General features: G+C 33.1%; 1 non-coding gene across 1 annotated transcript; it reads right to left on the bottom strand.

Annotated features, from left to right (window-relative positions):
• Nucleotides 1-5,235: 5,235 nt before the first annotated feature.
• On the bottom strand, nt 5,236-5,342 carry LOC121216506 (small nucleolar RNA R71). The gene has a single exon (XR_005912687.1). It is a non-coding gene; the product is annotated as a small nucleolar RNA R71 (small nucleolar RNA).
• Between the last annotated feature and the right edge of the window lie 10,161 nt (nt 5,343-15,503).

Here is a 15,503-nt window from a genome sequence, read left to right as displayed (position 1 = left end):
TTCTATCCCAATAAATACTAACATTCATTCATTTACCTTGTTGCCATAATTATTTAGCCGAATGAACTATAATAAACAAATACGAATATGCGGGTAACCACCAAAACACACCAGATTGCTCGTTTGAGCGATAACTCCAATACACACCTGAGCATCGAAGTGCTAGGCCCATAGGCATCATATGTCATAAGACATTACATCCTTCTAGAACACACCAGGGTCTTCGTAAAGACAATCAGTAACAGTGGTCTTCGTAGAGACAAAACTTGGTAATCCGCAACTAATGTTGGATTCTGATTTAAACAATGGATTCTTCGTACATCAGTATCATCTCATACTATATCCCATAAAGCATACAAGTAAACCTATTGAAATGCCAATTGTATCCTATCCTTTCTTATTTTCATCCGGGCACATTTAACACATTAGTTCATTTCTTTACAATTTAGTCCATTTCTCACATTTTTGTACGATTTTATAAACAATTCAAAATACAATCACAAGATATAATTTCATAATTTAAACAAATCTAATACATTTACAAACATCTCAAGATATAATTTCATAATTTAAACAAATCCAATACATTTACAAACATAACTATAGCATATGAACTTACCAAACAAAGACAAAAACAAGCAAAATGTCGAGGACTAATCCGTAATTTTCTTTTTTCCTCGAATATCTACCTATTGGTCCAAATCTTAATCTATATAGTAATTCATTTCAAATTATCAGTTTCAATCACTTTATACTATCTCATTCCATGTATATGACATATTAATTTCACTTTCAGAAAGTTACCTAAAGGTTCACATTTTATTCGATTTAGTCCTTAAAACAAAACTATAATAACATTCACATTTGAGCACTGTTTTACAATTTGATTTCAAATACATCCTTCTATGACTATCTACTATATATTTTTATCAAAAAATGATAGTTTCAAAAATTATTTATTTTAGTCTTTATGCGTAAAGCTAGCATTTAAACTTTACAATTTAGTCCATTTTTCATTTCTAAGCTTAAAAGCTAGCATTTAAACACCAAAAGCTTCAAAAATCATCAATGAAAACTTATACCAAAATTTCACATTTTATTCACTTAGGTCATAATGAACAAAACGAATAATTAAAGTTTACAATCTAGCCCCTTTTTATAATCTAAGCTTAAAATGTATCAATTTAACACCAATTTCTTCAAGAAATCCACAATAAAAACTTAAAAAAAACATTAAATATTTTGCAAATTGGCACATGGGCTACCTAAATCAAGCTCCCATGACCTCAAAAAAATAAAAATTACAAGAAAAGGACTTAGAAATCTTACCGAATCAAGGATCAAATTGTGTGAGGTTTTCTCTAGGTTTTTCTTTTCATTTGGATGGCAAGAGGAAGAAGATGAATATGATGTTTAGGTTTTTCCACTAACTTTAGTATATATAGTATAATTAAGCTTTAATTAAGTTAGGTTAATTAACTTAACTAATGACTAATCCTACTTTCGTGCATAAATCATCATCATCCACTAACACATATTCCAAAATGGTTAAATTGTCATTTTGGACCTTTGGTTAATTGAAATTTAAGTCCCTAAATCTTTAGGAAATTTAAAACCTATAGCGATAAGACTTTTACAATTTACTCCCTATACTGTAATTGAGTAATTAATAGATAAAATTGAAGGGCTAAATGTTAATATTCTATTATACCAACTTTGTAAATATTAATATTTAATATTTATCACTTTTTTTGCACCACTGAAAATTGAGCTGCTACAGCTCTCCCCCTTAAGAAATTTTATCCTCAAAATTTACCTGAAAAAGATGAGGGTTTTGGGATTTTGTTATTTCTTTTGGCTCTCACATAACCCCTCTTATGTACCGTGATGATGTCACATTAATTTCATTAACATCATGTATTTATTTCTCAACTCTTTTACTTCCTAAAAAAATCTTAATTGGTTCTTCACCATATGTTAAATCAGCCTACAACTCAATTTCATCAAGAGTTATCACATGAGAGGGATTAGATTTATATCTTCATAGCATCGATACATGAAAGACATTATGAATCTTGTCTAGTTTTGAAGGCAAAGCTAATTAGTAAGCAACAGGTCCAATTCTCTCAAGAATTTCATACAGCCCAATAAACCTCGGACTAAGCTTTCCTTTCTTACTGAAATACAAAACCTTTTTCCAAGATGACACTTTTAGAAAGACTTTATCGCCAACTTCAAATTCAATGTTTTTTCTTTTCAAATCAACATAACACTTTTTTCGGTCAAAAGCAGCTTTCAAATAATCTCGAATAAACTTAGACTTTCTTTTTTATTTCACATATCAAGTCAATTCATGTCAGCTTTCTTTCACTCAACTCTGACTAGCATAGAGAAGTTTTACGTTTACAACCATATAAAGCCTTGTAAGGTGTCATTCTGATGCTGGACAGGTAACTATTTTTGTAAGCAAACTCAACTATCAATAAGAATCTTTTCCATCTACCTTCAAATTCAATCACACAACAACGCAACATATCCTCCAGCATCTGAATCACTCACTCTGATTGTCCATCAGTCTGAGGGTGAAATGTCGTACTAAAATTTAACTTAGTGCACGGAACTTCGTGTAGCTTACTCAAAAATCTGGAGGTAAATCCCAGATCCTGATTTGAAATAATTGACAAAGGTACACCGTGCAATCTCACGATATCAAAGATATATATTTCAACTAATTTCTTGAGTGAATAATCTATTCTTATAGTAATGAAGTGAGCTAATTTAGTCAACCTATCAACTATCACCCAAACTGCATCTTTCTTTTTCAATGTTAAAGACAAACCTGATACGAAATCCATAGTGACTCATTCTCATTTCCAATCCAGAATCATTATAGGCACAATAAACCTAACGAAACCTGATGCTCTATCTTAAACTTCTGACGTACCAGATATTTTGCCACATATTTTGTGATCTCTCTTTTTATTCCTAACCACCAGTACAATGGTTTCTAATCATTGTACATCTGGTTGCCACCTGAATGTATCGTATAAGTACTATTGTGGGGTTTGTGTAAAATGTCTCATTTCAACTTTGAATTCTTCGATACATACAAATGGTTCCAAAAGTATAAACTCCCATTATCACCTATACTAAACTTCGTGGTCTAATTGTTTTAAAAAAATGTGTTTCTCTTGCAACTGAGAATCATCTTCTTACAGCTCCTAGATCTTCTGAAGAAATGCGAGTTTAGCTCTCAACTCAAAAAATAGAACCATCTTGCTCTAAAGTCAAACAGGTATTCATTAAAGAAAACAAGGATTTTCGAATCAAAGTATCTATTACAACATTGGCTTTACCCAGATGATAGTCAATGATCAAATCATAGTCTTTAAGCAATTCGAGCCATCTGTGCTATCTCAAATTCAATTTCTCTTTGTCAGCAAGTATTTAAGACTTTTATGATTAGTGAAAATATGGCATTTTTCCTCATACAAGTAGTGTCTTGATCTGTCATACTTTGGTGCAGCATATTAAACTAGTTTTCACATTTAAGCAGCTTTAATACAAGCATTTTTGTTATGTTTTTAATTCAATTTCTTTAGTTTTGTTTACATTCAATAAAATGTGCACATAAAGTCTTTTATTAACCTTAAGGGCCGAATGAGGCCTAAGAGAGAGCTAACTTACTTTGTGAGTGTGCAGAAGATCATTAGAGTGTATTTTGGCCACTTGAAGGCTATAAATAGGTCCCTTTGGCACATGTAAAACACATCTAAGTTTTAACCTAGTTTTCTTCTGTTAAATTTAGTCTTGTTTTCTTTCCTTCTTAGGTTTTCCTAGTTTTAGTTATTTTTTTCTTCAAGAGATCTGATTGTAAAGGAGATCAACATGATCTCTTAACTCTTTTGTAGGGTTATTCAATGGATCAATTGCTTAGGAAAGGAAGAATGTGAAACAAACCATAGGCTTGACATCCTTAGGAAGTCATCAAGGTGGAAATTAACCCAAAATTGGTATTGCCCATTCATGAACACCTTGACCAAAAACCAGTCTGGACTATAAGGTCGTAAGGTAAGTAGTTTTTGTTGACTCACTATGTTAGTGGAAGATCGAAAGATCCTGCTAGGGTAGTGACTAGTTGATTGAGATCGCTAAATCAAGCTAATCACCCATCTTCAAATTTGATTCACTTTATTTCCCTCTATCTCTTGCAATTTTACTCTTTTTTTGTTCTTTTATTTTCTTAGTTTAAGAAACCCTAAAATTATCTCTTATTTTACTTTTGTACTATAATTGACTTAAAGTATTAATTATATCTTTAATTATTTAAGTTAAGATTGATTTAGTACTTGCCTCCCTTAGGTACGATGCTCAGAGTACTTACCTATTTCGTTGTAAAATCTATAATACAACTTGACCCGTATGCTTGCGGATACCGCCTTTTAGTTTTTTATTCTATTGCAGTATTCACACTCTAGATGTTAGTACATCCAGAGGCAATCAAGTTGTTGGCACTGTTGTCGGGGAGGCAACACCATTAGGTTAATTTTAATTTTTGCACTTTAAAGGAATAATTAAGAAATTTGTAGTTTATAAATATGATTTTATCCCATTTATTGCTACTAACTTCCTTTTTGGGTTTAGTGTATGACTAGCAGTAGGGACCAACCTATTGTAGTAGCCACAGATGTAGAGAAAATAATCTGAAGGAATCACCGATAGCAGCAACAGCAGATGCAAGAACAACCACCACCCGCTATAGGTAACGTCTTACATGACAATCTATTGTTCGGCGACGCTGACGATAACGCCTTAAGAGACCCACCAATACCACAACTACACTCAAACGTTCATATGGTTCAAAATGAGAGAAATCTAAGGGACAATGCCCTACCAAGTTGGGACATGGTTCAAGAAAGTATAGCATGACCGACGATTACAGCTAATAATTTTGAGATCAAACCGGTGATGATACAAATGATCCAAAATAATCTTTAATTTAGGGGCACTACGACAGAAGGCCCTAGTCAAAATTTGAAACGGTTTCTTCAACTCTGTGATACTTTTAAATATATTGGGGTCACTGATGACACTATTCATCTTCGGTTGTTCCCCTTTTCTTTGATTGATAACATTTTTTCTTAGTTAGACTCGTAGGCACCAAGGTCTATCACGACATGCGATGAACTCACTGGAAAGTTCTTACAAAATTTTTTCCCAATTAGTAAAGTAGTCCAACTAAGAAGAGAGATCGCTATCTTTAAACAGATGGAGGGAGAAATTTTTAATGAGGCGTGGGAATGTTTGAAGATGTTGATTCAAAAATACCCACACAACGGATTTCCTGAGTGGATGAGATTACAAATATTTTATAACGGGTTGGATGCAAACGCACGATCTGGATTAGACGGAGTAGTAGAAGGAGCCCTTATGAATAGGACATACGAGGACATGTACGAAATGATTGAAAATATGGCATTAAACTCCTGTCAGTGGCCAACTGAATGATTCATATATGGCCAAAAACCCATTACAGTCAAAGTTATTTAAGAGGATGATAAGTATCAGCAAATAGTGGATTGACTCAACCGTATTGAATCTGCTTCTACACTTTCTATGCATGAAGGAGACAAGCCACTCTTCCATTATATCAATAATCTTTCTGAGAATATAAATTACATCCGGAATAGGGGTGGACCTTTATTCAAATACATACAATCCCGGCTAGAGAGATCACCCAAATTTGAGATGGAGAGGAAACCAAGAAGGAGGTAATAGTTCAAATCAAGTTAAAAATACTAATTATCAACATCCTTACTTGTAGAAACCTTAAGATAGAACCAACCCAAGCAACCATATTGCATGTGGTCAACGTCTGGATAAAATTGATGGAGAGCTGCAGTTTATGAGAATAGATGTCAAAAAGATGCAATCTGAGTGCACTAACTCAACTAGAACATTGACTAAGCTTGAAGATCAAATGAGCCAATTGATGAGCATGATGGGCGACATTAAAAGACAAATTGGAATAGGTATCCCTAACAATCCAGAGGATAATCCTTGGAGGGAAGGTAAAGAGCATGTGAAAGCTATAGCACTCTGATTGGGAAAAGTACTGAGTAACCCATAAATACCTACCCCAGAGCTAACTACGGATAATACTGAGGAACCTCAAGCTAACTCCCAAGAAGTAGAAAATGGACCTGAACCAAAAGAGGAGAATGCACTAGCGGCTGAGATAGGAAAAGAGACACTTAAAGATGCAGAAATCACAAAAGTCCCATTCCCATCACAATTAGAACAAAGATAAAAGCAGGATGAGGATGAATTTGTAAGTTTTTTTTTAATTGTTTTAAAACCTTAAATGTTAACCTACCATTGATCGAGTTAATTGAGAAGGTTCCCAAGTACGCCAAGTTTTTAAAAGAGATAATGGCAAGACATAAGAAAATAAAGGTAGGAGAATAGGTTAATTTAAATGCTTCCTATAGTGTAATTATTTCCAGACAAGTACCGCAAAAAGTGAAAGACCCAGGCAATTTTACATTCCCATAGAAATAGGGAGTATTCACTTTAATATAGCCCTATGTGATAGGAGCTAATATTAATTTAATGCCCTTATAAATTTTTGAACAACTCGAGTTAGGAAATCTTAAAGCAACTCAAATAACTTTATAATTGGCTAGCAAGTCTTCATTACACCCAAAGAAGGTACTCGAAGATGTGCTAGTCAAGGTGTGAAGCATTATTATTCTTGCAGATTTTGTAGTACTTGACTTTGAGGAAGATTGTGAAATACCAATCTTACTAGGAAGACCTTTCCTGTCCACTTCTAGATCCATCATTGATTTAGAGAAAAATGAGTTGACAATGAAAATTAATGGTGAGATTGAAACCTTCAAATATGGCTATCAACTGAACTAGGAGGAAATTAAAGGAGCATTGTAAAAACTTATCTATTTCTAACGTTCCCAAATCAATAAAAATGTTTCCTCTTATGAATACAAAAAGAATAAACTGGTTCAAGGAACGAGACAAATGAGCAAGGGCAAAATGGCACAATGGACGATGGACAAACATTGATAGAATAAAAAAATCTTCCATGGGTGAATTGACAATACTGTTGGATAAATCTGGCAGTATAACTTAAAATTTGTGAATTGTTGCATGATATTTGTAAATTACTGTATACTTAACTAACCACATAGTTTAGATTTTAACTTTTATTTTATTTAGGTTTATTTTTAGATTGAAACATCCTTAAGATGGAGTTTTGGGTTGAAATAGAGTAATCATCATGACATCACAATAGCAAGTTGCGACGAAGCAAATAGTCCCTGAGAATCTCCAAATTGGAAGATGTGTCGCGAAACGAAACCCCAATGTCGCGACATCACTACAATTTTTTGCAAGGTTAACTCGACCCATTGCTTAACCTGGCGACTTAAACACTAATTTTACCCGATTTTTAAACCTTTAAAACCCTATTTTACAACTTAAACTCCTATTTACTCCTAATTAAAACATTTTTTAAACCCTTAACCCCTCAAACTCTCTCAGATCTATCAACATCCCCTAAACTTTAAACCCTAAATTTCCCAAATTTCCTTTCACAAACTTGGTGTAATAAGGAATGGGCACATCATGGGCAAGCAAGGAATTCAAATGGACTTTGACTATACATTCAAGGTTAAGGGTTCCTAAACTCAAACTTTTTACTCTTTCATTGAATTATTTATTTAGCAAGTTGTTAGGATTGAAATATTATGCCTCCTAGAAAAGTTAGGCGAACAATGGAAATAGAGCCATCGATGGTTCAAAATCCCTCTACTTTTCCAAATCAAGATGTTGCAAAGAATTTTATTAAACTTCAAGTAAAAAAACTTATTCAAGAGACGGGATTTGATCCATCGATGATTTTGTGTAAAGAAATATGGCATTTGATTAGATATCATCGATGGGAGCATTTTTGGACCAATGTTTCGATCCCCGACAATGGCACCAAAAACTTGTTGCATGTAAATATATAATGCAAATGTGCAAGTGTACACATCGATTCAAGTAATCCAATGATGAGTGAGTATCGTCTCCACAGGGATAAGAAATTGATTACAATTGGTAATGTTTTAATGTAGATTTAACTAATTAAACTGTGCAAATGAAACAAAGTATAAATTGATGAAGGGAATTAATGAATGAACTAATAATATCAATTATAACTGAAAAAATGACAAAGTAATCCAAATGTCATGGCACTTCACAAAGAACAAGTAGAGAATATTTTGCTCATCTTTTTAGGGTTATTTATCTGGTACACGTACAGTTAGCTGAGAGTGATGTGGATTGAGTGTTGCATCATCTTCTTGGAATTTCCAAGACATTTCTGTTGGCAATCTGTCTCACCATTTGCCATGGCAATGTTTCACCTCCTTCGTTCTTTTTTCCTCTTCTTGCCTCTTTTGTCCTAATTGCTCCTACTACCAATGTAACAGCTCGTTTTTAATAAAATAGGAACAGTACTTTTAGAAGGCTCATATTAAAATTTTGTTAATAAATTTCGATGTTTGCATGCTTAATTAAGTGAAAAGGACTAAATCGTAAAAGGTGCAAAGGTGGAGTTATATTAGTAAAAAGGGTCAAATGGCTATAAAAATTTAAAGTGAGAGGACTTAGATGGTAATTAGACCATTCAAATAGTTTATGGACAAAGATGGGCAAGAAATTGGTGTTTGATATAGTTATTTATAAAGGATAAAATAGTAATTAAATAAATTAAAGAAACTAAAATAAAGAAAACAATTGTATCATCTTCATTATTTCATCCTCCACCAAAAATAGGGTTAGAAAACTCCATTTTTGATGCTCAAAGGTTCGTCCAAGTCCCAAGCTTGCATGGTTTGAATTTTAACATCATTTTTAATGATTTTTATGTTTTCAGGATCGTTATAGCTTAATCTAGCTAGCCCGATGATCAATTTGCAAAACTGTTAAAGAATTAGAATTATACCATGAATGTTATTACTTGATTCTTGATGTTTAATGAAAGATTATGAGTCATTGTTGATAAAGTTTTGTAAAGTGATTTTTGATGAAAATGACATTTAGGGACTTATTTGTAAAAGTAGTAAAAGTTCATGTTAAATTTATGAAATGATGGATATAGGTCTCTAATGAAATTGGATAGCTTGAATAAAAGATGAAAATGCTTAGATTTCAATTTTTGAGCTTTAGAACTAAATTGTGAAAAGTTAAAATGTTAGGGGTAAAATAGTAATGTTTCAAAAGTATGAATATGGATTGAATTGAATAATAGAAGTATTAAATGGGTTGAATTTTTCTATTTAGATCAAGATAGACTATGTACGGATCTAGATTGAGGAAAAGCTAAAGCCTTGGATTAGTCGATCTCATTTTTACGCCTTTGTCGATAAGGTAAGTTCGTATGACTAAATATCATTTTAATGCTATTTAAATTATATGTTAATGTGTTAGTTTTCATGTAACTGAATGATGAATATTCAACAATGCCCTGATAGTTATCGAGTCCCGGTTGAACCTTAGGAATTCGTAGGATACAAATGACATGTCATTAGGGATTTCATGTTTCAGGTGCTAGTCTTGAATGTACTACTGATGGCTGAGGTCCTGCATTTGTTGCGGATACTCCATAGCTCGTGTGAGCAGTATTGCATAGCTTACATTTTGACCCACAACTCGTGTGAGCAACGATGTAAAGGAAAGGTTACAGATATATGTTTAAGCACACTTTGTGTGAGCTTTCCCGAGTATTCGATGATATTCTAAGTGGTTCAACAGGAATGAAAAGGAAAAGAATGGTAAGTGTTTAAATGAACTATATTATGAATTCATGGAAAGGAAATGATGAATTCAAATGAAGTATTTTCATGTATAAATGGCTTACCTTATGTTTAATTCAAATGAATTATCTTGGAATGCACTAACTTGTGTTGGTGATGGTGCTTAGGCTTGTGCCAAGCTTGTGGTTGGATTACATTATGCTTATACTTATTTTATTTAGATGAAATGGGTTTCATGTTTTACGACCTTAGTAAGCATTATATGCTTATGTAGTTTTCTTTCCTACGTTTTATAGATAATTGAAAGTTTGATCAGTTTGGAAGCTCATCGGAGATCTATCACACTATCTAGCATAAATATCTATAGTTTTTTATGTTTTGGCCAAGGTTATAATGGCATGTATAGATGGACTTGTATTGGCATCTAGTTGAATCTTAGTTGATGATTTTGGCATGTATAAGTTGTTTTAGTACCACTTGATGTTGGTTGGATTGAGTCATTTTGGTACTTGTGATGCATGCTTGAATGGCGAAAATTGTATGTGATGAATTGGTTTCAATATGGTCAAGATATGGTATGTTTTGAGATGGTATTGAACTAGATGTTTATGATTGAAATGTGGTAAAGTATGCATATGTAAGTAAGCTTTGATGTTTGCTTTTGAGGTACCTTGTATGGCATATTGGTTGAATGTTTTTGGACTATTGAATTGGTCATTTCATGTAGGTTTTGCTCATGTTTTGATGTATTGATTATGTGCATAAAATGCCTTTAGGTGTATGCATGATTTGCTATTGGAAATGGCTTGAATTTGGCTAAATTCATGTCCACACGGCCTGAAACACATGAATATCACTCAGCTGTGTGTGACATGCGGCCTGACAACACGGTCTTGTGTCCCCTGTAGGTTCTATTACATTCAAATCAAGCTATTACATGGCCTAGCAGACGGTCTGGCACACGGGCATGTGACTTGGCCTTGTGACCCAACTTAGAGAGTTACACGAGTGAGGACACGGGCTGGGACACGACCATGTGCCCCTATTTCTATTATTACATGGGTTGAGACACGGGCATGTGTCTCAGCTGTGTGGGGCATACAACTATGTGACCCCTGCAATCAAATTATTCTAACTTTTTCTTATACTTTCCAACTGTTTCCAATTTGGTCTCGAATTGTTTCTAATGTATTTTTAGGGCCTCGAGGGCTTGATTTAAGGACACTATGTATATGAATGAATGGTTTATATCATGTTTATGTCAATGAATGAAATGTATGTTTAATGTTCAGTTTGTGCGGTATTTCAGAAACAGATACGGTTTAGGGGTGTTACAACCAAAAACTTGCATGCATGCATGCATTCAAAATAAGCATAAATCAAATTAGATAGTAATTTTAATCAAAATCTTATCACGGGCATTACAGATAATTCAGTAATGACCCAAATAATTCCAACCCAAAGATAATTAGCTCATGGGTTGGCCAATGAAATCCAAAATTAAACTATTCATCAACATTCTTCAAGTTTTACGAATCACAGAAATTAAAACCAAGAAAAACAGAATAAAGCTAGAACTGTAGGAAGTTCTCGCTACACTCTAGCTTCTTATCAAGATTTTACATAAAACCCAAGGCAGATTTCTCTTCCCCTTCTTTGCGACTGTCAACTCCTCTTTTTATTTGCTACCCTCTTCTTCTTTTCTGAATTTTCTATGCAATTTCTCCACAGGATTCTATTGCAGAGAGAGGAACTGCTCTCCTTCTTTTCTTTTCTCCTTACAATCCGTGTGTCCTTATCTTCTCTCTCCTCCTTTTACAGGGTAGATCTCAACACACATACTTTGCTCCTCTTTTTTAGGGTGATTTATTTGGTACAAATACAACTGGCTGAGAGTGACCTAGATTGAGTGTTGCGCCATCTTCCTGAAACTGTCATGACATTTCTGTTGGCAATCTATCCCACCATTTGCCATGGCAATGTTTCACCTCCTTCGTTCTCTTTTCTTCTTCTTGCCTCTTTCATCCTACCTGCATCTACTACCAAATACTATCAAACTTCTTTTCAACAATTAAAAGTAACATAAATTTATAGTTAAAACACAATATAAGCTTTAGTATGTAATGCTTTAGTAATAAGTCTAAAATGCAAACATGCTTTCTTAATTGCAAGCAAATACTTCAGTTTAGAAGCCTGAAATATAACTCTTTTCAAGAGTTATCACATATATGGGATACAGTACTTGTACAAGGGAAAGAGGTGAGAGTAACCCCTCGAATAATTTGTGAATTTTATAATGTTTCATATTACGAAAATGATTTCATCGATGAAACTAAATTAGAATATTTTGAGACATAGATATGGATAGTATTATAAACTTTTTAACTGACGGAAGGGGTGAATGGAAGTATCGCGTAGGTACTAATATCTAGTATCTTTTCATCAAGCCATTATGTTCCCTTAGGCTAAGATGTGGATTTATTTCATTTGCGCACGAATTGTATCTGCTTTAAGTATTTCTAACATTAATACTTTTAGAGCAATTTTACTCTATGCTATTTTGCAGAAAAAGCAGGTGTGTGTTGGCAAATGGATCCACCAGAACATGGGAAGATGCATTAATAGCCAAAAGGTGGGAGTGTTATTTCCTCATCTAGTTACGGCTTTATGCAAAAATACAAGTGTACCTAAGATGTCAACTAAACAGTAGTTGAAACCATCACGAAGTATTATCGAAGACACCTTGTTCCAGTAATACATTGAGTTGTGGACCAAACAGATCAAACATGGGAACAAGCAATAGCAAGAAACGAAAACTACACCCACCTCGTCACAAAGGTTGGAACAAGCTCAACAAGATGTTGGTGAGAACAATCATCTAAAGTTAGATTGGATGATTCAGTGGATGCAAGAATCAGGTCTAATTTTTCAAGAGTTTGCTAGGCAAAATAACATACGAGTCCCCAATTATACACCTGATATGTTCGATCCGATGAATATGAACAAGATGAAAAAGCACAGGAAAGTGAAAAGAAAGGAGAAGAAGAAGAGGATGAGCAGATGGACGATGAGGAGGATGATTGAACTATTTTTTTTAAAAAATTTGTATTAATTTTTTGGATGATTGAAATTTAGACTTTGTAGTAGTAAGATTAATAAGTAGATTTTCTTTTAGTTTTGTCATATTTTGTTAATTTTTCTCTGTAGGAACCCAATACGAAGGAGACACAAACAATTTCGAACTTTCAACGATCAAAGGAGGAAGCACCCACCAATAGGAGTTCAAATGACCACGATCAATCGGGTAATTTTCTTCCTTATTTATTATTGGGCTACACATTGAAGACAATGTGTTAACTAAAGTGTGGGGGGTAACATAGAAAAATTTGCTTCAAAATTTTACATGTTCTTTTAATTTTTCTTATTTTTTGTGTGCTTGAGCTTGTAGAAATACAAGTGATTGGTTAGGAGCATGTACACAGGTTGTTTGTGTTTATGAATAAATTTGGCATGATAATACGAGATTTTAAATTTTTTATTATTAAACCACTAAATTTTTGTTTGTTACACTGTAAATATGTAACACCCCAAACCCGACCGAGACTAACCGGCCTGAATTCAAAGCATTACATTAGCCACCGAAGTGACTCTCCAGCTAACAACCACACAACGCACACCCCAACATTAGAACACCTCATTTATGACTAATTAACTATCATTTATTAATGTGGAAGTAATTTGTGAACCATTTTTAAACTTTTTTCTAAGTATTTACACCTAAGGGTATTTTGGTCATTTTATCACCTAAGGTTAAACTATCCTAATTTTATTTCTAAATAGGTTCCAACCTTCTTTTAGTCAAATTATGTAAGCCCTAAAAGTTTCAGCTTAATTTGAGTTCATTTACTATGTCTAATTCAAGTTTTATTATTAGGGACTAAATCGTAACTTTTATAAACTTTTAGCATATTTTTAAAATTAAAAATTAAGAGCGTTTCTACCAAATATTAACAATTACAAGTCTAATCCTAGAATATTACTAAGTTTCCCTATCATTAAAGGCTTCAACTAATCTAATCAAGTTTTAGGACTAAATTATAAATTAAACAAATTAGAATACTAGATTACAAAAACCAAAAATAAAACCCCCAAAAACCCACATGCCTGTGTGCAAACTATTGCACCTATTTTTTCAAAATTTCGTTTTAATTACCCAATTTTACATATTTTACTTACCCATTAAACTTGAAATAGCTACAATTAATTTCCATAAACATCCACACATCTCTAATTTAATTTATTTCCAATAAATATGCAACAATTAATCAAAATTTAACACCCAATTACACGCTTAGCAAACACCAATTAATTTACACAAGCTACATACCTTAGTTGCAAGCAATTCACTCCATGGTAAGCTTCAATTAAACATTGTTAGTATAAAATACATGTTTCATACACCGTGTTATCAACCACCGTACAAACACTCATCAACATACCATAAATCAAACATCAATTAGACATAAAATGTATTAATGCAATTATAAAATCACTAAAATAAAGTAAAAAATTTAATGTCCAATGTCCGTTACGAGTAAAATAACACTAGTCCCAAAAGCATCATAATGTACTTATATAGTCTCTAAAGTAAATTTTTTAAGCCACTACCGAGTCTTATTCATGGATCACCCTTGCACTCGCTTCTTGAATCCTTACGCCCGGAAATTTTCTACACGAAATGTGAGGGTGTGAGCTTAAAAAACTCAATGAATGATAGTAAAAACATCAAGTAATTTGCACTCAATCATGCATAAATAAAAGCAGTTAAGCATTAAATTTTCAATCACAACATGTTAACATTACACCATAACATCACATGTTATTTCAAGAATTAAGAATTATTTTTTTTCCATGGCATGTAAAAATCAACTTTTAACACATAAACATTCAATTATATTGATACAATCAATCAATTATATTGGCATAATGCATCCATGGCAATAAGTAAACATGTGATCATATTAGATAAACGGATCTCCGAACTCCCACAAATCAAATACAGACCTCCAAATTTAGCAGGCCGAAGCCACATGCTCCCTTATAGCACCTCAAGTAACCCGATGAGTGGAGACTTAAGCTCAACACTCTTTTATCTACTTCCAAACAAATCAGTCCACGAAGATCCATATGCTCACAATAGCACAAATAATGGTGAGTATTCACAAATCCTATGGCATGCCAACTATATCCAATGGATCCACCATGCAATGTTGCCAATATAATCATACATACAAGGCATAAAATCTGATGTTTAAGCACTTAATTTAAGATGTTAAAATACAAGTAAAAACATGTTGCTAAGCAACTTTAACATCAATAAAATTAAGCATAGCAAATATCATTTTCCCAATATTCATACACCAATTAGAACACCTTTATCAAAGGTTCAATAAATCAGTAATTCATGCTCCAAATATCAATTTATTCCATACAATTTAATTATGCTAAAAGCATAATACACAACTTACCAAACCAATTGCCATTTTGTTCTTTTATAAAATAAAACCTATTTTTGCAAATCCAACCATCCAATATGCAATTAAGTCATTAATATCACCAATTAAACCTTTACTTTAACACATAATTAGACCAATTTACCAAATTGCCCCTAATACACTCACCTCC

Source organism: Gossypium hirsutum, chromosome D04, assembly GCF_007990345.1.
Source record: "Gossypium hirsutum isolate 1008001.06 chromosome D04, Gossypium_hirsutum_v2.1, whole genome shotgun sequence".
Taxonomy (NCBI): Eukaryota; Viridiplantae; Streptophyta; class Magnoliopsida; order Malvales; family Malvaceae; genus Gossypium; species Gossypium hirsutum.
This window is presented reverse-complemented; position numbering and strand designations above follow the sequence as displayed.